Below are 23,821 nucleotides of genomic sequence, written 5' to 3'. Positions count from 1 at the left end.
ATCAGAAATAATTTGCTGTTTCAAATAAGCAGTCAGTGGGATAATCCAAAACTGTGGATCATATGTAAATTTTTCAACCCAGGCACTTGAAATATTTATAAATGTTTATTTTCTTAAATGATTACTGGTTATGTTCTTGTCATGTTGCACATTTTTGTTTAGACCCAAACTTGTATTGGTCAAAACGTAGAGGCATTTCATTAAATGCACATGGAGCTGCTAAAAAGTTAGTTTTTTGATTTTTATGAGTGAAGACAAGTTTTCTCTTTTCAGGATAATTCAGGATAACAGAGTTTTGGCCGATTTTGACTCTCCTCTCACTGTAGATGTAAAGATAAATTCAAACACCTTACAGTATATACAGTTCACTGTACTTTTAATTCTGGGCTCACCTTAGTTGTCTGATCTTGGTAAGTTGCTTAGTCTTGGTGAGCTGCAGTTTTGTCATCTGTAAAAAGGGAATGGTGAAACTAACTAGAGTTGTTTTGAGGATTAGAGTTTATAAAATGTCAAACACATAGGCCCTTAATAAGTTTAATTCTTTGAAGTCTTCCTCCCCTGTTATTTTTGTTGTTGTTCTCAAAGCATCTTACATAGGGTGGACTCTAGCGTGTTATTCTTTACATTGTTTCATTCTCACTAGCTGGGAACTCATTCTTTAAGGGCAGGGACTCCTAGTGTTTACCAGAAGGTGTGTTGCCAGCATATGGATGAATTAGTTATCAGTAGTCAACTAACATTTATTGGGTACCTACTGTGACTGTGAGCTGGGTTATATGTAGGAGCTACAAAGTCAGGATTCATGTCTATCTTTTGGAAGCTTACAGTCTAGTGACTTTCTCCACGTAGCACCATTTTTTGTGAAATCCTATCACATAATGGAGCCTCATTCTTCTGAGCTCTTCTAGTCTTAGGGCAGTTCTTTGGACTGAACACTTCCAGCCACAGCTGCTATTCTAAAGAATATTGTTTTTACCCCTTTATACAAGTGTTTGGCATATGTGAGATAGTTTTTTTTTTTTTTTCCCTGTTAAGATTTTATTTATTTATTTGACAGAGATCACACAGAGAGGCAGGCAGAGAGAGAGGGGGAAGCAGGCTCCCCGCTGGTCAGAGAGCCCGATGTGGGGCTCAATCCCAGGACCCTGGGATCATGACCTGAGCCGAAGGCAGAGACTTAACCCATTGAGCCACCCAGGCGCCCCTTGTGAGATAGTTTATATCCTACCTTGGTCCTACTCCGTAATCCAAAACCTGGCACATTGTGTGTGTGTGTGTGTGTGTGTGTGTGTGTGTGTGTGTGTGTGTGTGAATGGCTATGTATTTAAAAAAAAAAAAGAAAGAAAGAAAGAAAGAAATTTACTTTGTCAGTTGCCTGTAAGTACTTTGGTATTTTTCTTCGGTGACTATCATTCTTTCGTCTGGTTCTAGGTTTATAGAAGTTTCAAACCTCAGTAGGACTGTTCTTGAGGCCAGTCACTCCATTTATTTTATACATGAAGAAATTGAAGTGCAAAGTTTTAAAATGATTTTCTTAAAGTCACCCGGTGATAGAGCTAGAACCGCAGTCTGAGTCTCTGGACTAGAGTTCAGGACTCTTTGCATTCAGTGGTGCATGTTCTGTCCTACCTGTTGAGAGGAGTAATTTGCTTCTATTTGAATCTTTTCTACATTATTATTAGAAGGCAGACTTCACAGGATGCCATCATTGGGCCTTTTCTGAGCATAACAGTGCAGGAAGTGGGGCTTTTTCTTCTAGTAAAGGAAGTCAAGTAAAATTACAGTAAGTAGTAGTGGTGTTAATCTACAAACATATCCTATGTCCGGAACAGATGTTTAAAATACTTAAAGATGCTATATAATTTCTTAAATGGAATAACTAATTAATAAATGATAAATTTCTTTGCCAACTTTAATTTTCATTTACCCTCAGAAATGTTACCTATATTGTGCTTTGATCTAAGTTATCATTAATAAGTAACACCATTATGGATAATGAGTCAAAATGAACTTTGTAAGTTTAAGGCCAATCTGAGAATGAAATAAAGCTAATACCTTTTTTTGGGAATATTGTTGTTTGCAAATGGGATTTGGTTGACAGTTGTTTCTGTTTGATGCTAAGCTTCGTGACTGTGAACTCCCTAAAATTATATATAAATTTTAAGTTTCAGAGTCTCAACAGGTTCAGTGAACAAAAGCCACCAAGAAACACTGATGTGGAGGAAGAAGCACTAACTTTGGTGTCAGAAGATACATGGGTTCATCCTTCCAATCTAGCTTCCTAGCTGGTCATGAGCAGGTCATTTACCTTTCAAAGCCTTTGTTCTGTTAACTTCTGTTAAATGAAGGTGATACTTGCTTTGTCTCTTTCAAAGGATTGTTTTTTCAGATGTGATGATTCTCAAAAAAGTAGAATAATAGTGTATAAAGTGACCTTATATGTGACTTAGTGACTTGCCCAAGAAAACAAGTTGGTTAGTAATAAGCAGGTGATTGGAACATTGGTATATTTTCATGCTTTTTTTCTATAAACATTTTTAACCTTTTCATACTTTCAGAAGTATTATTTTGGGATATACTTAGTATGTGAGTTTATTTTAAATTTGTTAACTACCTTTGAAGTAAATAATAAGATCTTAATAATTACTGATGCACTATTCAGTATTACTAATCCTAAGTCAAAAAAATGCCTTCTGTAATTTGCTTTACTTTTTTTTGTTTAAGATTTTATTTATTTGAGAGAGTGCGAGAGAGAAAACAGTAGAGGGGGAAGGGTCAGTCAGAGGGAGAAGCAGACTCCCCACTGAGGAGAGATCCTGGCACAGGACTTGATTCCAGGACTCCAGGATCATGACCTGAGCTGAAGGCAGACATTGAACCAGCTGAGCCACCTAGACGCCCTGATTTGCTTTACTTTTGACATCTCCTGTTAATTTGATAAATGGCAGGTGAATCATAAGGTTGGCCTGAAAGTAAAAGAGGTTTTAGAGACATAGATTCTTATTGGATAAGATTATTCCAAAAGTTACATCCTAGGAAGTCTTCTGGAATCTATAAGATAGCACATGTGGATCATAGAAAAGAATCCTATGTAAGACTTTATTAAAGTCAACATCTATGCCACAAATAAAAAGCATGGAAATTGCATTTGAGCCCTGAACACTTATTATACAAGTAGGATAAAATATTCCTTCAATGAAACTCTTGGCTGGCCACTATAGAGCTCTTAACAGTTAAGTGTGTTATAGAAGTTGACCTTCTGTACCCTTTGGGGTTAGTTGAGGTTAGTGAAGCACAGATTCTTTTATATTACAGAAATAAAACATGAAAAATTTTTTTGACCTGTCTCTTTGTGGTATGCAGGCTTGTAATTCTTTGTTCTTAATGTGATGACATCTTTCTCTTTGTATCAAAAGGGATACCTTATCCATTTCAAGCTTCTAATACAGATTTCTGTTCTTGGATGTGAGAAGGTAGTCTTAGAATTGCTTTTGTGGCTGTAACCACTATCCTAACCTGTTTACTTTCATGTTCTTTGTGATGCAGAATAAATTCTGAATTTTCTCTCTAAATTATATACTCAGTACAGAAAATAATGTAAGAATCATGTATCTAGAATTCAGTATAGACAAATGTCACATTTTGTCACTTCCTTATAGTCTTTAGCTTCATCTTTAAAACTGGTGTTATTTCCTTCTGAGATGATAATTTCTAGCACTGCATCTACCACTGTGGGAATTTCTTCATACTGCCAACAAATACTTCCTTTCTCTTATCAGATGTAAAGCATAATCCTCTTGGGAAGGGAAAAGATGAAATGCCAGCAGTGTTTTCTGTATAAAGCTTATGGGTCATAGGGAGAAATATAGGTATTTCCAGCTTATTAATTACTTTAGTATTTTTTCTTAAGAATTCTATTTATTGTGCTTCTTTGTGTGTGTATGTGCCAATATTGATAACCTCATAGTGTACCATAAATAAGAATGTTAACTATTTACCTTTGTTAAATACAAAGTTTTTGTTTGGGCGAAAAATACATGTCTTTTGAGCACCTATTGTATATGATACGTATACTGATCGATAAATCCCATTTCATACAAAAAGTGATTGGGTAAAATTTTTCTTTTCTAGTTTTCTGAAGTGGGCTGACAGTGTATCATATTGCATGTTAGTGATAAAAACTATGCTGTTTAAGATATTCTAAATTTAGAGCTTCTATGGAATGAAAAGTTTCTCTAATTACTTCAGCTGTTTCATTCATACTCAATTTCTTACACATTTTGCTATGTCTGTCACATATTGCTATATATGGAATGATTATGTCCTCTCAGAATTCATACCGTTGAATTGTTAACACCAATTGCAATGGTATTAGGAAGTGCGGCCTTCCTGAGGTGATTAGATCATGAGAGTAGAGTCCTCATGAATGAAATTAGTGCCTTATTAAAGATTGCAGAGTTCCCTTGACTCTTCTGCCATATGAGGATTTAGCCAGAAGACAGCTATCTGTGAACTAGGAGGCTGGTTCTTGCCGGACACTGAATCTGCCAGCACCTTGATACTGGGCTTTCTAGATTCCAAGAATTTGAAAAATAAGTTTCTGTTTATAAGCCACCCAGTCTGTGGTATTTTCTTTTAGCAGCCAGAAATGGACTAGGACACATTAAAATGTTTTAAGAATAGGGAGGGAAAATAGAAAATTAAATGGATAAAGTTTGGTATATAAGGTAGTGATACATTGTGCTTGACAGAATGGAAGTGCTTAAAAGTTGACTATATATAGTGTTGAAATGAGAACACTTAAGGAGAGTGTATTAGAAAAACCGAGCTAACTTTAGTCTTTTAAACACATAAAACTAGATTTCTGCATTTCATATTATTGTATATTTCATTAATTATTGCCCAGTGAACTTTATTTCAAATTATTTTCAAAATGAAAAAGTAAAGTTTTATGGTGTCATTTAACTCATTAGGGAGTCAGTTTATTCCCTCTAAAATTCCTCTTTTATCTTTTGGGTTAAATGAAAGGCAAAGAGGGATGAACTTAAAAATAGTTGGATCTCAACTGGAAAATAGATAAGTTACCTCAACTGAAATTAAATCCTTTCTTTCCTCCTGAATTGAAGATTCTGTGAGAACACTTGCTGTGTGTCTCATTTTTTTTGTTTTCACATGCAGTTTTATGTATTTGTAAGTGCTTGATGAATGTAACTGCTTTCTAATTCAGGACTACTTTAAGATATCTACTGTGAGCTGATGAGTAAGAATCATCAGGAACAAAATCCTCTAAGCTTCAGAACTTTTAACTGATTTTAAGCAGATACAGGACTAGGGGTTATCCTGGACAGTGGGCCAAAGACATCTGTACTATAGCCCCACTTTACTGCCTCTCTGTGCTGAATTTGACAAGGCTTTTCTAGGAGGGGTGTGTTCGTGTTCTCCGTATTTCTAGCTGACATCAGATTTTGAGAAATTGAGGCTGATCACTATGGCCTACAAGTTTTTCTTAAGTGATCAAGATTTAATTCCCCTAGGTGCTGTTTTAGACAAGTAGCATGTGTTTAAAACTGCCAAGACTACAGTAGTATTTATTTTATATTTTTACTCTGATATCTTTTCTTTAATATAAAGTACGTAGGTTGGATTAAATGATCTCCAAGGTAATTTTCAGTTTAGGTGTTACATATTCATTTTTTTCTTTTTGAATATATGTATGTATCTTAATTATGAGATAGTTAAAACATACCATAAATAATACAGCAAATGTACACCGTCCAGGACTGTAAATTCTGCCACTTTTGATTCTTTGGGAAGTAAATGCTGTTAACCCTCTATAAGGCAATAACTATCCTGAGGTTCTTGAGTATACATCATATTCTTGTTTATACTTTCACTGTATGCCTGTACAAGTATCCGTAAGTGACAAGTGTTTTGTGTTTTAAATTTTTACAAAATGGTACTGTGTTGTACATAATCTTTCATCAGAGTCCTTTTAAAAAAAAGCAGCATTTTTTGGAAATATATATGTATTTATTCAATTTGCTGTATGGTACTCCATTTATAAAATGTATATATTTCACTATTGATGGATATTTTTAGTTATTTTTTTGTTGTCATAAATAATGCTGAAATGATTGCTTTTACACATTTTTTGGTGTTGGTGTTTAAGAAGATTCATGAAAATGAATTGCCTGGGAATAGGTTGTGAATAACTTTGACCTTAGTAAATATTTCTAAATTCTTCTTTAAAATCATTATGCCAGGACGCCTGGGTGGCTCAGTCGGTTAACCAGCTGCCTTGGGCTCAGGTCATGATCCCAGGGTTGTGGGATTGAGTCCCACATTGGGCTCCTTGCTCAGCGGGAAGCCTGCTTCTTTCTCTCCCTTTGCCTGCCACTCTGCCTGCTTGTGCTCTCTCTCTCTGACGAATAAATAAATTGGAAAAAAAAAAAAACAACTTTAAAATCATTGTGCTGGTGTATACTTCATATTTGCACTTTGCTTTCCAGTATCCTCGCCCTCACTTGGAATTGTCCTGTTTTAAAATTTTTGCAAAGTTGAAATGGATGAGAAATGATACCTTTTTTTATATACCTCATTTTAATTTACATTAAATGGTGTAAATGGTGGGTAAATGGACATGAATTTTATTATTTCTGGCGTCTTTTAAAGGTTTCGTAAATTATTGTTTTTAAAGAATGAGACATTAGTATGTAGTATTTATGTTGTAAAGGACCTAGACCATCATCTCATCCAACCTTTTTATTTTACATTGCAGCCATGAAAGTTATCAGAATAAGAAAAAAATACTGCTGGTTGCTTATTATGGTATTCTCTTTTGGGATATAGAATCTCAAGTTTCAGTGTTGAAATCATAAATCTTTTCCTTTATGATTTGTATTTTTTGTTCAAGAAATTCTATTTTATATTGTTTGCTAATAGGTTTATGTTATTTGGTGTTTTTTGTTTTTTTGTTTTTTGCATTTAGGTCCATGTGGGAGGGAGTTGGGAATCAGATTTTTTTTTTTTTTTTCATGATAAGCAAGTTGTCCCAACGTTAAGTATTGAATTCTTCCCCCATTATCTTATTTTTTGCGTGTCATCTGTATCATCTGCTATGTGCTTGGGTTTGATTTTAATTTCTTTCTTTTTTCTCTTTATTTTTTTAATTTTTTGTCTGTTTTTTTTTTTTTTTTTTTTTTTACACCAGTACTACATTGTTTTATTTCAAATAGTTAAGTTTTGAAGTCTGGGAATACAGGACTCCCCTTTATTAATTTTCAGAACTGTCTTATTCTTAAGACTTTTATTCTTTCATAATGATTTAAAACCAGTTTATCACATTCCTTTGGGGATATTATTTGGAATTGCATTGAACATATAAATTGAGAATTATCTTGTTATTTATTTGAATCTTCAGTATTTTGCGGTTTTCTTCATAAATACCTTTTATGCATATGTTACTGAATTTATTAGATATTTGATTAATTTTTGCATTGTAAATAGCATCTTTTATTCCATTTGATTATTGCTGGTATTGATTTTGTATCCATCAATTTGGGTGAACTCCATCATTTCTAATAGTTTGTAATTCTTTTGGATTATTGTGAACAAATAACAATTCTGTCTTTTCAGGCGATCTTTTAAAAATAGAATTCTGGGGCACCTGGGTGGCTCAGTGGGTTAAGACTTGGCCTTCAGCTCAGGTCATGATCTCAGGGTCCTGGGATTGAGCCCCACATCAGGCTCTCTGCTCAGCAGGGAGCCTGCTTCCCCCTCTCTCTGTGCCTGCCTCTCTGCCTACTTGTGATCTCTCTCTCTCAAATAAATAAATAAAGTCTTAAAAAAAAATAAAAATAGAATTCTGACCTGTAACTTTCTATTTAAAATTCTTCTCTGGCTTTCCACTGCTTTTAGAGTAAAATTCAGAAGTCTTTATTAGTTTCCAAAGTCTGGCATGATCTAGATTCTGTACTTCCTCAGCTTTACCTTTCTCCATACTCCTCACTAAATAGAACCATCTAACATTACTGGCCTTTTCAGTTTTTTGAGCTAACCTTTCTGTGCCAGATCCTTTGCCAGTGTGTTTCAGTTTGCTTGGAGCACAATTAGACAACAAATTTCACCCATTCACAGATCTCAGGGAATATTGCTAAATAAGCCAAAATATTACTTAGGGAAGCCTCCCTGAGAATCTCTTTGTACTCATTGATTTTAGTGCTTCTTTGTTTTATGGTCTTAATGAATCTTGCTTTTCCTGAGTAAGCAAGTAATTTCAACTGCAATTAAATAATTTCTTCACTTCCCGAGTGAAGTGAAGTATGTGTAAAAGGCATTTTACGAATCTTTTCTTATGAAAAGTAAATAGTTGCCTCTCTGTATTTTATTAAAGATTTTTTAAAAGTAATCTGTGCATGCAACAATTGAGGCTTACACAACCTCAAAATCAAGAGTCTCAAGTTCCACTTTACTGAGCCAGGCAGGTGCCCTCTTTTTTAATGTGCAATTTCAGGCATTTGTGAGTGCTGGGTAAATGAATGAATGTTCATGTACTGATTGATTCAGAAATACTATTCCAGTTGGTAACTGCTCAAAAGAATATAATTAGGCTATTTTAAGTATTTTACTAGACATTCATAGAAAATTAAATGCCCTCAATTTTTATTACTTAAGTCCTTCAAATATGGCTGGTGTTCAGAACAACAGTTTTCTTTTAACAAGAGGCAGTCTAGTTGACTTAAAATTATATGTGTTAAATTTTCTTAAAAGGATTTTGAAGTTAAATTAGAAGCCAGTCTTTTGTTATCCTTAAATCAAATTTTACAAGTTGATATACTACATTTGATAACAGATGAAATATAGTAAACCTGAAAATATGTGTTCATGATTATTTCAAGGAAAACCCACCTACCTTTAGTTATTTTAGTATCTTCTACTACGCATCTTTTGTGTGTGCATAACACAGGCTGAAAGCTAGCATAATTCTAGGTTTAATTTTAGGTTAAGCACTATATAAGATAGAACTCAATTGAACTATAGTGCAAAAAGAACCCAAGGGAAAATTTCACAATAGTCAGTCCTTGAGACTATGTGGCACATTTGCTTCTGTTTTCAGATCATAGAGTTGTTGACCAGAATGAGTGGTTTATCATTAAAGCCAGGAAATTGAAATAATTCTGGTAATTTAGAATTTCTAAAGGATCTCTGTAAATGATACTTGATCTGCACTTAGGTAAGATACTCTCAGTGCCACTAAGCCATGTAATAAAACACTTAAGTAAAGCTACCTTATTGGGAGAAAATAGCATTTTAATATTGGCCTGTCATGAGTGTACTTTCTGTAGTTATTCAGGTAGGTAAATAAGCATAATTTATTTAATTTCTGAACTGTTCACAGAACCCAGAGGGAGGGGCAGGCCAATTGTCATTTCAGAGAGTTCATTTCTTTTCAGCGATAATGATCCCAGAGTTATTTTCCTATATGTAACTGATTGTGTATAATCTAGATTTGCAGCACAATCTCAGTTTTAACTATTAGAGTGTTCCCATAAATCATAAAACCAAGAATTCTAATATTTTCATATTTCCAGAGAGCCTCTTGTATTTCCTGGTTGGTCCCCCCCTTAAATACTGGTATGTAGAATTATTTTTGAGTAAGGAAATAAACATATAGTTGTGTATTTTTAAGTACAAAAATAAATGAAAGTTTGCTTTTTCTTAACTAATTCTAAAACATAACAGTTGTTAAATGTAGGTGTAGAAAAACAGAAAATTGCCTGGCAAATACGAAGTAAGTATATCTGTGTAACTACAGATACATGCAGCTTTTTTCCTTTTTTGCGAAGTTTAAAAAAAAAAAACAAGCATATAGTTTTTATAGTTCTGACTTTATTGAGATATAATACACATACCATAAAATTCACCCTTTTAAAGCATGCGATTCATTTTTAGTATATTTGTATTTGGTTTATTTGGGTTTTCGTATTCACTGCTGCTAATTTTAGAACATTTTCATCATTCCATAAAGAAACCCTGTACCTGTTAGTAGTCATTCTCTATTTTTCTGTCCTCCAGCCTCTGACAGCCACTAATCTGCCTGCTTTCTACATGGATTTGCCTATTTTAGACATTTCATATACATGGAATCATAAAATATGTGCCCTTTTGTGTATGGCTTTTTTTACATGGTATTGTATTTCAGGGTTTACTTGTAGCATATAACAGCATTTTATTTTTTTATGGCTGAATAATATTACACTATTAATATGTGCACGATTTATTCAGTCATCAGTTGATAACTATTTGGATTGTTCCATTTTTTGATTATGAATTATGTTGCTGTGAACATTTACATACAAGCTTTTGTATGAACATATATAGTCATCTCTCAGGTCTATCTGGGAGTAAAACTGCTGGGTCATAAGTTATCTATCTGTGTTTAACATTTTGAGGAGCTGCGGGAATCCTCCAAAGTGGCTGACAGCTCTACTTCTGTGCCAAAGTTGATTATCTCTTTATTTTAGTAATTTATATGGATGTTAAGATATCTCTTTATGGTTTTGATTTGCATTTGCTTAATGATTAATGATGATTACATTTTATGTGCTGATTGGCCCTCTTGGAGAAGGTCTACTCAAATCCTTTGCTGTATTTTAATTGGGTCTTTTTTTTCTTATTGGGTTTTATGTATTCTTTATACATTCTGGTTACAAGTCTTATCAGATAGATGATTTCCACATGGTTCTCCCCATTCTATAGGGTTGTCTTTTCACTTTCTTGATTGTTTCCTTGAAGCAGCCAGGTTTTAATTTTTGGTGAAGTCCAATTTATGTATTTTTCTTTTGTTGCCTTTGGTGGTGGTGTTTAAGAAACCATTGCCTAATCTAAGGTCATGAAGGTTTATGCCTGTTTTCTTCTAATAATTTTGTAGTTTTAATTCTACCTTGAGGTCTGTCATCTGTTTTTGAGTTAATTTTTGCATATAGTGTGATTTAGGTTTAGATCTAGATTGCATTTGGCATGTTTTTAGATACGGCATACAAATACCTACCTTCTATTTTTTTTCACTTGGGTAGCCAATTCTCTATACCACTTGAGGGATACTTTACTGTTTTAAAACACCACCTTTTAATTTTACTCAAATATTATTTATTTTAGAGAGAGGGAGTACATATGTGCATGAGCAGGGGAGGGTCAGAGAGAGAGAGAGAGAGAATCTCAAGCAGACTCTGATGAATGCCCACCCCAAATTGGGGCTCAGTCCCATGACCCTGAGATCATGACCTAAACTGAAACCAAGAGTTGGACGCTTAACCAACTGAGCCACCCAGGTGCCCCAAAATGCCACCTTTTTATATATTAAGTTTTCATAAACTAATAAAGTTTTTGAAGTATAACCTATATCCTCTATAGTATACCCCTTTTTAAGTGTACAGTTTGATGTGTTTTGATGCATATACTGTAACAACTACCATAGTTAAGATCTAGAACATTTGAGTTACTCTGAAAAAATGTTTCTTTGTAGTCATTCCTCCCTTTTGGGTCTGGGCAACCAATGATCTGCTTATTAGTTTTGCCTCTTCTAGTATTGATATCATAAGTTATATACTCTTATGATTGATATCATAAGTTATATACTCTTCTTTTAGCTTTGTTCCTTTAGCATGAATTTGAGATTTCTTCCATTTTGTGTTTATTACTTTTTTTTTTAATACAGTATGGCTGTACCACAGTTTGCTTTTCATTTTTTTGGTGAACATTTAGATTTTTTCTGGGATTAGGCTATTGTGAATAAAGGTACTCTTTGCACGTGTCTTTGAACATATTTTCATCTTTCCAGGGTAAACACCTTAAGATGTAATTACTGGATCACATGACAAGTTTATGTTCAAGTGTATAAGGCATTCTTTTCCAAATAGTTAAACAATTTTGCATTCCCACCAGCAATGTGTGGAAGTTCCAGGTCTTTCAAATCCTTGTCAGCATTTGATACTCTTAAATTGTAGACATTTTGATGGGTGTGTGGTGGTATCCCATTGCAATTTCTTTTTTTTTTTAATTATAGTAAAATACATATAAAACCCATCATTTTAACTTTTTTTAAGTGTACAGTTCAGTAACAAAGTACATTCATGTTGTACAGCCATCATTCTTACTCATCTCTGGAACTTTTTCATAGTCCCAAACTCAAATTCTGTACCTATTAAATTAGTAACACTCTCCTGCCCCTGTTATCTTCCCCCTCCCTCCAGCCTCTAGTGACCACTGTTCTACTTTCTGTCTCTAAAAATTTGACTCTGCCAGCTACTTATGTAAGTGTAATCATACAGTATTTGTCCTTTGCTTCTGGTTTGTTTCACTTACCCTGATAGCCTCAAGGTTCACTCATGTTACAGCATATATCTGAATTTTCTTTTTTCCTTCCTTCCTTCATTAATTTATGTGAGAAGAGAGAACTCACACCCACAGATGAGCAGGGGGAAGGGCAGAGGAAGAGGAGAGAAGCAGACTCCAAAGCTGGGCTCGATCTCCATCTCACAACCCTGAGATCATGACCTGAGGGAAATCAAGAGTCTAATTAATCCTCAAGTGACTGAGTTGTCCAGGTGCCCCTCCTTTTTAAGGCTGAGTAGTATTTCCTTGTATGTAAAAATATCACATTTGTTTAACCATTCATTCACTGGACACTTGGGTTGCTGCTGCTTTTTAGCTATTATGAATATGCTGTTGTGAACATGGGTGTACGAATAATCTCTTCAAGTCCTTGCTTTCAGTTCTTGCATGTTTAATTCTTGGGTATATACCTAGAAATGGTATTGCTGGGTCATTTGGTAATTTTGGAGGGGTGAATCAACATAACCATGTTGTACCCATGGCACAACTGTACCATGGCTGTACCCATTTTACATTCCTACCAGCAATTACAGGGTTCCAGTTGCTCCACATCTTTGCTAACACTTGTTATTTTGTTATTTTTAAAAAATAATTTTCATACTAAAGGTTGCGAAGTTTCATGGTTGTTACATTTCCCTGATGAAGAATGATATTGAGAAGTTTTCATGTGTTATTAGCCATGTGTATATCTTTTTTGAGTATCCATATATTTTGCTCATTCTTTTCAGGATACAAACTCTTTATTAGATGTATGTATTTCTTCTGTGTCATTACTGATTTTTTTGGTTAATTATTTTATTAATTACCAAGAGAGGAGTATTGAAATCTTCAACTGTAATTGTGAGCTTGCTATCTTTTCTTTCAGGTTTTGTCCATTTTCGCCTCATATATTTTAAAGCTGTAAATACAGGTTCAGTCACGTTTAGGTCTCTTAGATCTCTCTGATGGATTGATTCTGTATTGTTACAAGATATCTCTGTGGTTCTCTGGTAATGTTCCTGGTCCTAAAGTCTACTTTGTCTGGTATTAGTATAACCACTCCTCCTTTATTATGCTTCATGTTGGAATATTACATCTTTTTAAACTTATCTGTCATTATGTATATAATGTCTTTCTTTTAGACAATGTATAGTTGCATCTTTTTGGTTGATTTTTATAATTTCTTGCTTTCTGAGTGTTCAGTCAATTTGCATTTGTTATAATTGACTATATGGTTGGGTTTCCGATTCGTTTTCTATTTGTTCCATCTATCTTCTTTCTCCCCTTTCCTGTTTTCTTTTGGATTGAGCATTTTTATAGAAATTTGTTTTGATCTTTGCTATTAGCTTATATTTTTATAAGCTATTTTTATTCTTCTTCTGCCCCCAGTGGTTGTGCTAGTACTTACAATATCCCTTGGTTTATATCAGTCTACTTTTAGAAATATACCTCTAAGAGTATATGGTGAGAATTCTCATACAGTATAAATTTGTTTACACTCTATCATCCTTTTTTGTATTGTAGTCTTATATTTTACTTCTACATAAGGTATAAACTCCATAGTCTTATTTGTAATTATTCCTTTTAAATGGCTAACTGTTTTGTAAAGACATTTAAAAACCAAGAAATTATCAAACCAAGTTATTAAACCAAATTCATCAACATTTTTTATATTTATGCTCGTATTTACCATTTTCATTTTCCTTTGTGTAGATTTGTATAGATTTCTTTATGTAGACCCAGGTTTGAAGAATTTAGAAAAAACTTCTTTTTGAAGATTTTACTCATTTATTCCACAGAGACACAGTGAGAGAGGGAACACAAGCAGGGGCAGTGGGAGAGGGAGAAGCAGGCTTCCCTCAGAGCTGGGAGTCCGATGTGGGGAGCAGGGATGCAGGGGATGTGGGGAATGAGGGGCTCCGTCCCAGGACCCTGGGATTATGCTCTGAGCCGAAGGCAGATGCTTAATGACTGAGCCACCCAGGCACCCCTAGAAATTTTTGAAGTGCAGATCTGTTAGCCAAAAAACTTTCAGGTTTTATTTGCATGAAAATGCCTCTATTTCTCTTTTATTGTTTTATTAGGAAAAATACTCATTCACACAGGTGTGAAATAATTGTAGAATGTAATTCCACAGTTAACATTTTGCTTTGTGTCATATCTTTCCATCTGTTTGTTTTATTTTTTGATGCTTTTCAAAGTAACTTGCAGTTATTAGTATTCCTCATCCTTAACTTCAGCATGTATATTGTCAACTGAAACTTAGTAACTTATTATTAACTAACTTTAGTATATTGAATTTAACTGATTTTAGTATATTGCTCCAGTTATTTATTTCTGTGTAACAAATCACCCTTAAATATCAGGATTTAGTTTGCTTATGAACCTGTGCTTTGTGCAGAGACTAGAAAGCATAGTTTGTCTTGGCTTCAAGCACGTCAGAGTGGCTTGATAATTGATGTAACTTGATAATTGGAGGCTGGAATTATCTGAGGGATGGCTTACAAGTCTGGAGATTGATGCTGGCTTTTAGGACTTAAGCTAGAGTTGAGGTTTAGAACACTTACATACTGCCTTTATATGTATGTGGTTGCTTGGCTTCCTTGCCAAGTGGCTGACTTACTCAATATGGCATTGAATGGCATTTTTATGACCTAGCATTAAGTCGTAGAGCACCATACTCTCTTGACTGAAAGAATCCTAGAGGCCACTCATATAAAGGAAAAAGGACATAGAACTCACCACCTGATGGAGAATGCCAGTGTTGACCTTGTAAGAAAGGCATGTGTGATTATATTGTAGTAGCAATCTTTGGAAAATAAAATCTGCCACATATACCATTCCATGAGTTTGGACAAATGTGTACACCTTTGTAGCACTTAAGTCCTATCAAGTTATAGAACCTGTACCCATTCCTGGTCAGTTCCTGTCCCCACATCACTTCTCCAAATCAACCATTGTTCTCATCACTTTCATCCTAGATTAGTTTACCTTGGACTAGAATTTGTATGAGGTTTCTTTTATTCAGCATAATATTTTTGAGATTCATCCATGTTACTGCATGTATAAGTTGTTTGTAACGTCATTCTTCTACTGTTTTCAGTTCCTAGCTGTTATGGATAAAGCTAAAGTAAACAATTATTTGAAAGTCTGTGTGGATATATATGGTATCTTTTCTCTTGGATAAATGCCTAGGAATGTGATTTTTGGGTTATAAGGTGGTTATAATACCAGATCTTTTCTCCAGATTGGTTTGTTTTGTTTTACACTCCTGCCAACAATATATGAGATTTCCAGTTGCCCAACGTCCTTATCAACATTTAGGGCTGTTAGTTATTTTGATGTAGCCATTCTGGTAGATGTATAGGTGTTTCTCTTCATATTTTGAAGGGTATTTTCACTTGATATATAATTCTAGATTGACCTGTTTTTCTTTCAGCCATTTTTTTTTTAAGATTCTATTTATATATTTTTAAAAGGTTTTACTTATTTTAGAGAGTGTGTGCACGTGCGTAAGCAGGGGAAGGAACACAAGAGGAGGAAGAGGGAGGTTCTGGGAATGAATCTCAAGCAGACTCTGCGCCAAGCACAGAACCCAGTGCAGGGCTTGATCGCATGACCGCAAGATCGTGACTTGAGTCAACCAAGAGTCTGATGCTTAACTAACTGAGGCACCCAGGTGCCCCATTTTAGCCTTTGTTTCTGATGAGAAGTCTGTGGTCATACTTCTCTTCCTTCTGCTGTACTTAAAAGTCTTTTCTCTCTGCCCCCTTGTGAGATTTTCTGTTTATCACTGGTTTCCTTTGTGATTATCCTGCTAAGGTTTTATGGTTTCATCAAATTTGAAATAAGTGTCAACCATTATTTCTTCTATGTATTTTTTAAATTACTTACCTTCCTCTTACACCGTCTTTTTCCTGGAACTCCAGTTACAGGTGTGTTAAATCATTCGCTCTTGTCCTTAGGTCATTAACATATTATTTCTGGTCTTTTTGTCTCTCTGTGCTTGAGATTGCTTTGTTTTCTGTTTCATTGTTCCTTTTTTTCTTCCTGTAGTGTCATTGTACACTGTATTTCTAAAAGTTCCATTTGATTTATATTTGTGTTTTCCGTTTCTTACGTAGTCTTTGAATTTTTGAGGATATTTTTAATAGCATTTGAAAGCCCTCATGTACTGGTACCATCAGTTCATTCATTTCAGGGCCCATTGATTGGTTTTTCTCTTGGTTCTGGGTCATATTTCCTTGTTGCATATTTAGTAATTTCTTATTGGATGCTGCACATAATGGTCTGTTGTTGAGTGACTGGATTTTGTTGTTTTTTTTAGAGTATTAAACTTTTGTTTTGGCAACCAACTAAGTAACTTGCTGGTCACTTTGATCCCTCCAAGCTATATTAGGGTGTCTTTATTTAAATCTAGTAGCTATATAAAGTCATGGCCCTTCTCCACAAAATACCCCAGTGTCAGTCTTCATTCTGGTTAGGGGGATTTTAGGCGTTTTCCAGTCCTGTATGAGCACTGGGAGTTGAACTCACTGTTCCTCTTTTTCTAGCTTCAAGGAGTCTTTTACCTTACAGCTGAGGAGCAGAATCAAAGGACTGCCAAGGGGCAGATTTCTGGAGCCTTTTCTCTGCATAGCTGCCCTCCTCTCATTCTGTTCTACAAATTCTACCATTCAGCCTTTGGAACTCCTGAGTTCTTGGTTTTCATTTTAGTGATACTGTTGTTCTCTGATTAGATTTTCCCTTCATTGGCTACAGATCAGAAAGTGCCTCCAGACAGAAGTCTAAGCACTGGGGGTTCACTTCATTTCTGTTCATTCACTAATGGATCACAGTCCTGCATTGCCTGTTACCAGATTTGAAAACAGCTGTTTCATATGTTGTCCTTTTTTTCCCCCACAAGAAGCAACTGTTAACACACTTTTCGATCTTTCTCTGGGCTTACCTTCTGTTCCACTTACCTGTTTATCTAATACTCATAACTTAGCTTTAAAAATAAACTTTTGATTGAAGTATAATATACATAAGAATGCACATAAAACGTACACAGAGCTTGTCAAACTTTCACACACTGAGCACATGTTTATCCAGCAGTCAGATCAAGAAATAACAGGAGCAGCAACTCTGAAGCACTTACGCTCTTTGTTATTACCTCTGTTCTCCCAGAGGAACCTCTGTCCTGACTTTGAATAGCATAGATTAGATTTTTCTGTTTTTATGCTTTATATAACTAGAATCCATCATATTTAATTGTGTCTGGCTTCTCTCACTTAACATATTTGACATTTGTCCACATTGTTGGTTGTAGTCATTGATACTTTATGATAGTTGCTGCATAGTATTCTGTTTTAGGAATATACCACAATTTATTCATTTTGCTGTTGATGGGCAGATATTTAGTTACTTTCGGTTTGGGACTACTTAGAATATTGCTATTCTAAACATTCCACTAAATATGTACTCATTTCTGTTTGATGTGTACTTAGTGGAAGTTACAGGTTTTAGAGTATGCATGCATTTAGTTTTAGTAAATACTGTCAGGTTTTTGAGAGTTGTACTAATTTTAATTATGCTATTTAATATTTCATGGTTTAATCCCTGGCAAGACAAGTTTCTTGGGGAAAAGAGACATTATTCTTCCCTTAGAAAGTGAAACTTTCTTGGTTATTGTGGTATGCTTGGTCTTCAGACTTTTGATTAAATTGGCATTGCATTAAATTTGTGTTAATTGGGGGGAAAATCATACTCTTGTTTGTTTATACATGAATTCCATTTGGAACTATCAGGATCCTGATTCTTTTTTGTTGTTGTTGATTTTGTAGAGGGAAGTTATGGTGTCAAGAGAACAGTCTCTCCATTACTATGAGAGTAAAAATATAGATAAGATGAGCCATACCATGAACCAGGTTATAACTAGAAGCACTGATAAATGTATACAGATAGCTATAATACAAGGTAGAAAATAACAGATGATAGGATAGAAATTTATGTGTATTGTATTAGTAATATATAATAAGATCCAAAAGTCCGTGGTTATTTACAGAAGAGCTTAGAGAACCCTGTGAGATACAGCCTTTAGAATGAATAGAGTTTTTAATAGGGTATGGTAGATTGTTGGGGGATGGAATTTAGTTAGCAAGGGATAGGGAAGTATTTCTGAGTGAAGTGACCTAAGAAACAAAACAACTGAAGTCAGAAGTTTCAAAGGCCAGCATGTAATAACCAGTAATCCAGGGATGGGACCAGATCATCAAGTACCTGGTAATAATGTTATGTAGTGGGCAGTAAGGCTTGTATGAGTGGGTAGAGATCAGTGACAAGGACCTCATATGATATGTGGAGTTTGGAATTTATCCTCTAGGCATTGAGGAAGCATAGACTATTTTGAGCTTGAGAGTGATAAGAACAAAATCAGGAAGATAATTCTAGTAGAGGAAGTAAGGGATAAAGGCAAATGGGAAACCAGGTGAAGTAATGAGGGTCTGTACTATTTTAGTATGCATGGAGGAAAATAAAAGGAAGCAGGAGATAATTCAAAGGTAAAATTTATAGGATTTGATTATAAATTAAAAGTGTGGTACAATGGAATGAGCATGGCCTTTAGAATCATACAGCTTGTGTTTGAATCATAACCTTTATTTACTAGTTAAATGACCTAAATAAAGCAAGTCATCTAAGAGAAAACTCTCCTCTCTGTGAGCATCTTCAAGCATTAGAAGTATAAAAATGAATGATGCAGAGTCTGGACTGGCAGGTTTGGGCCAAATTGTGTGTAGTTTGATCTGAAATGTTTGGGAAATTGGGTTTTATTCTGAGAGCAACCAAAAGGCAACAAAGGAAGAATTGGGGGTAGTGTTGGAATATGGGGGATTTCTGAGATAGAATTGGTGGCACTGGGAGACCAATTTGTTTTACTGGGAAAGAGGGGCCTTCTGTTTAGAATATCACTCAGAATTTTCCAATTTGGGCAAATGGACTGATAGAGCCATTATTACCTCACAAGGTTTTTCTTAATATGTGTGATAAATCTTGATCATGCCTCAGAACTTAGTTTATATGTCACTTCATGAAGAATGCCTTTCCTGTTTTCCTGGTTTAAGTCAGAACTCTGTATACACTACCATATCCTTACCGTTTCTCCCTCACAACACTGAATTATGCATTGCAATTGCATAATTTCTGTGGCTTTTATTTGTGCCCATTTTGCTTATTATATGAGGACAGGAGACTATGTCTGATGTCTTAACTGTGTTTTTATCCACTTCACAGGCGCTCAAAATCTATTATAATTTTTTAATTGTGATATAATTGATGTAGGACATTGTATTAGTTTCAGCTAGTAGACATTTTTTGAATGAATGAATAAGAATTTCAAGGTTAACAGGTATCAACCTGCATAGTGGTTAGGCTAAACAAAAATGAGGGGGAGAAAACAAAGAATGGCGACAACCAACTTTTTTCAGCCTCTAACCAGAACAGCAAGATGAGGCACATTTAAGGTGGTGTGACTTTTGGAAAATAACTGAGTTTGATTTTAGATGCTAATGATATATCAGGTGTATGTGGTAATTGAGAGTAGTAGGCTTATAACTTAAGAGATAAAGGCTTAAAGATAGAGAGTTAGGGATCCTAAGTATAGAGGTGCTACAGAAGTGGATGGAATTGCACAGATAATTAATTTAGGTTAAGAAAAGGGACCTAATGCAAGAAACTTGAGTGACCAAGACTGAGAGCTAGGAAGATGAACCCACAGACTTACTTGCTGTCACAGGTAAAAGAGTGTATTATGGAAGTGAGAGGAGGTGAGGAACTATTAGTGGTGTGAAAAGCTACAGAAATAAAGTAGGATTAGGGGCCACAGGGTTTAGAATACTGAGGAGTGATTAACTTCTGTAAGAAAAATATCAGTAGATGGAAGGTTTTGTATATCAGAGGTTGAGCTAATCCTTTTCAGGTCTTTTAGCAGTTAAGGGAAGGAAAATAAGGAGCTAGTACTCAGAAGTGTTAATGGAGTTGAGGGGTTTATGTGGGGGAATACTATATGAAAGCAGTATTAAACATTTTAGCCTAACTCCAGAATGGATGAGAATAGCCTTTGGCCATTTGTGAAATTTATAAATGTGAAAAACTTAAGAGTTTCAACAGGTTAGCTTTACCTATAAATTTAAGACATAACCACAGTGCAAAGGAGAAGGGAACTACTGAGGTAACATAACAAAAAAGTGATAGAAAAGGTAGACTCTGAAATTAAGTTTTGACCTAGGTTTAGAAGGAGGTAAAGGAAATTAGCTATTGGAGAGGAGATGAAGCACTTACCAGATGTAGTAATAATGATATAGAGACGTGTGTGTGTGTATGTGTGTGTGTGTGTGTGTGTGTGTGATTTTATTTATATATATATATATATATATATATATATATATGGAGAGTGAGAGTTGGACAATGGATCATTTTAAGAATAATGAAAATGTTAGAGGGGCAGATGAATGTAGACCAATAAAGGCATTTCTTACTAGATTTTATTTCTTATTCTTAGATTATTATTAGACTGAGCCCTCTGTTGGAGAGGGACTCAGATACAAATAAAATAAGGCACTAGGTCTGATATTAGGGTGCTCATGGTAAATTTTCAAAGAGACTACCCAAGATTTCTGGTTCTTACGGTTTGTCTTACTTATCCTGTATCATTCTAAATTTGGTATATTTCCCTATGATTATGTGTTCCTGTTCTTCTAAGGCAAGGGTTCTCAAATTGAGATCTGTGTATTGCCTCCAATGTATGTTAAAAATGCAGATTCGTGTACCCCCGCTTTATACATTGAATCACAGTCTTTGAAAGTAGAGATCAAGTATCCACTTTTTTACAGATTTTCCCAGCTGATTCTATTATTGAATAGATTGAAACTTGGTCCTCTAAGATCTTAAAACTCGGTTAATTCGGAAAAAAAAAGTTTACATATATATTATATATATATATATATAGAGAGAGAGAGAGAGAGAGAGAGCGCGCGCGCGCATTTTCTGCCATCAACCTGTAAGGCACTGGGTGGATTTCTTAATCTTTGAGAGTTGGTTTCTTCGTATATGATAAAAGGAAAGGCATTAAACTATTGCAGTTCTTGTCCACTGAGAAATGCTCTGATCATAAACAAATAAGTTAAGAATTTACAGTGATTATTTGGGTGCATGCTTCAAGCTCAGAATTTGGTGTTTGGTGTATTAAGTTTTGATTTAAGAAATAGTCATTGCTACCATGTATTGAGCTCCTGTTATGTGCCAGGAAGCATTGTCTTACATACTTTGAAAACATTTTCTCTAAAATTCACAAGGACCTGACACCTGAGACTCAGAAACGAAAGGACCTGCCCCAAGGCTGCTAATCTAGGAGGTAGTGGACAGGTGCCTATAAAATGTACCTAACATAGCAGATGCTCAACATAGAGAATTTAATTAAAAGCTAAATTGTTTTAGGTATCTGAAGGAATTAGAGGCATACAGTTGAACAGTTTTCATACATTTTCAGCCCTTTTGGAGGGAGGGAAGAGTAAAGAAATGGCAAGCTCTAAGCTCTATGGATGAATATGGGAAACATGGCTTTGTCAGCTGAGAGCCCTGAGGCAACAGGGCCTGTCTAACCACCCTTGCTTGTATCCTGGCAACAACTTCAGGGACACTTGTCTGTTCCTGTGTTTGTGGATATTCATAAATACTAACAAAATGAATTTCCTTTTAATGAATTTTGGGGAAATTTTTCTTTTGAGTTGACTCAGTTGTTTATGTGAAAAGAATTGAGTGAGGTGTTTTATATTTTAGGTTAAAAATCTGTAAGAACCTGATTTTAGAATTCACCAGCTCCTCAGAAGTTTGGCGAAATATGGTATGTTTCTGTTTTTATTTTTTGGAATTCAAAATTGCATGTATATCTTAATGTCATAGTTAGAATAATGGCAAACATTTTCAGCGTATTTGGGCACTTGCCATTTTTAAAGCATTGTGCTAGGTACTAAATCACTGTGCTACCAGGTAGACCATAAGGGACGTAAGTGGGATTCTGAAAGAAATCAGGAAAGGTTCGTGTGTCATGAGAAGTGAGATCTTACGCATGAGAAGATTGGATGGGGCAGGTTTGGCTATATGAATTAATAATAGCTTCCATTTGTTGAGTTCTATGTGCCAGGCACTGTTGCGAGTAGTTTATATGTTGGTTTGTTCATCCTCAGGGCAGCCCTCTGAAAAAGACACTATTACAGTCTTAGTTCTCCCTGTAAATGAAATGAGGCTCAGAATGGTTAAGAAACTTGCCCAAGAGTTGCCATCTAGTAAGTGACCAAATAGGAACTTATATCCAAATTGGCTCTGGAGCTTGTTTGTGCTCTTTTGAACACCAGACCTCATAAAAAAGGAGACTAGTAGAGAGAACTTGACTCAGTAATTTTCAAAAAACATGTCGCTCTTCAACGAATTAATTTACTTCAGTTGATTAGTTAAGAGATATTTTAACTTTATTATTTTTATATTGACAGATAAGAAAGTTAGACTTCTTTGGATCCTCTAAACCTACATACACATTTAGTCTTAAGAGAGAGAACTCAAGAGGGAATGTTGTTCATTTCAGGAATGCCATTGCCTCTTCCTCATGTGGCCTCAGTAATGTCCTAGGGTCTTATTAGGAGACATGTAGCTGTGATAGGGAAATTGTATTATTTCTTCCAAGGATTAGGAGTCCCATTTATTGAAGTCACCTAAAGTTAATTATATATACTAAGGCCAGCCCTCACCCTTATTTGAATTCGAAGCCCAAGTGTGTAGGCTGCTGCAGAGGTCTGGGCCTAAGCACTGATATTTCAGCTCTTCTCTTGGTATTCTCAGGTACCTTACTATTTTATATTGAGTTCTGGGTCCATACTGGTAACCACCTTCTATAGTTGTCTCTTGTCACTTTGAAGGTGTTAACTGTCAAGGGTATTTGTTTCTCCCTCTTAATTTTCTCATTTTCCTTAGTTCACTTTTCAGATTTGGCCTGGATATACAGTTGGTAGGGAAGTAATTAAGGGGGAAAACTAGCTGCACAAAACGAATTCTCCATACTGGAATATTTCAGATGTGTGTCTTTGCCAGAACTATATATAACATTAGGATGCCTGATGAACCATGACACTCAAGAAAGTTCAGCTAAGGCCAGGTAAGGGAATCAAAAGATCCTAGATTGAGGGAGGAGGACCTATTTTTATATTTTGCCAATCTCTTTCATGAAATTAAGTACTAGTGGATTTGTGGCTGAGAAAGAATAGAACAGATTTTCATGAAATACGCAAGAGGTTTGAGCTAATGTTAGATTACCTTACTTAAATATAGAATAAGTAGGACTAGACTCTGTGTGTGTGTGTGTGTGTGTGTGTGTGTGTGTGTGTGTATAATTATCTGTTAAGCATTTGGCTACCTGGAA

At 35.1% G+C, this 23,821-nt stretch overlaps 1 protein-coding gene across 4 annotated transcripts in view; it reads left to right on the top strand.

Moving 5' to 3' along the window:
* The window catches only part of UBE3A (ubiquitin protein ligase E3A), a 91,833-nt gene that overhangs the window by 2,414 nt on the left and 65,598 nt on the right, over positions 1–23,821 (top strand). For 3 of the 4 annotated variants that reach the window (XM_080807559.1, XM_080807560.1, XM_080807563.1), the window contains exon 2: positions 22,189–22,252. The exons of the other annotated variant lie outside the window; for it this stretch is intronic. The gene's annotated coding sequence lies outside the window, so the exon portion shown is untranslated. The remainder of the gene's footprint in view (positions 1–22,188; positions 22,253–23,821) is intronic. 4 annotated transcript variants of the gene reach the window in all.

The sequence above is a fragment of the Martes martes genome (assembly GCF_963455335.1).
Source record: "Martes martes genome assembly, chromosome: 7".
In the NCBI taxonomy this organism is placed as follows: Eukaryota; Metazoa; Chordata; class Mammalia; order Carnivora; family Mustelidae; genus Martes; species Martes martes.
Note: the sequence above shows the minus strand (reverse complement) of the source record. Positions and strands in the feature narration are given on the sequence as shown.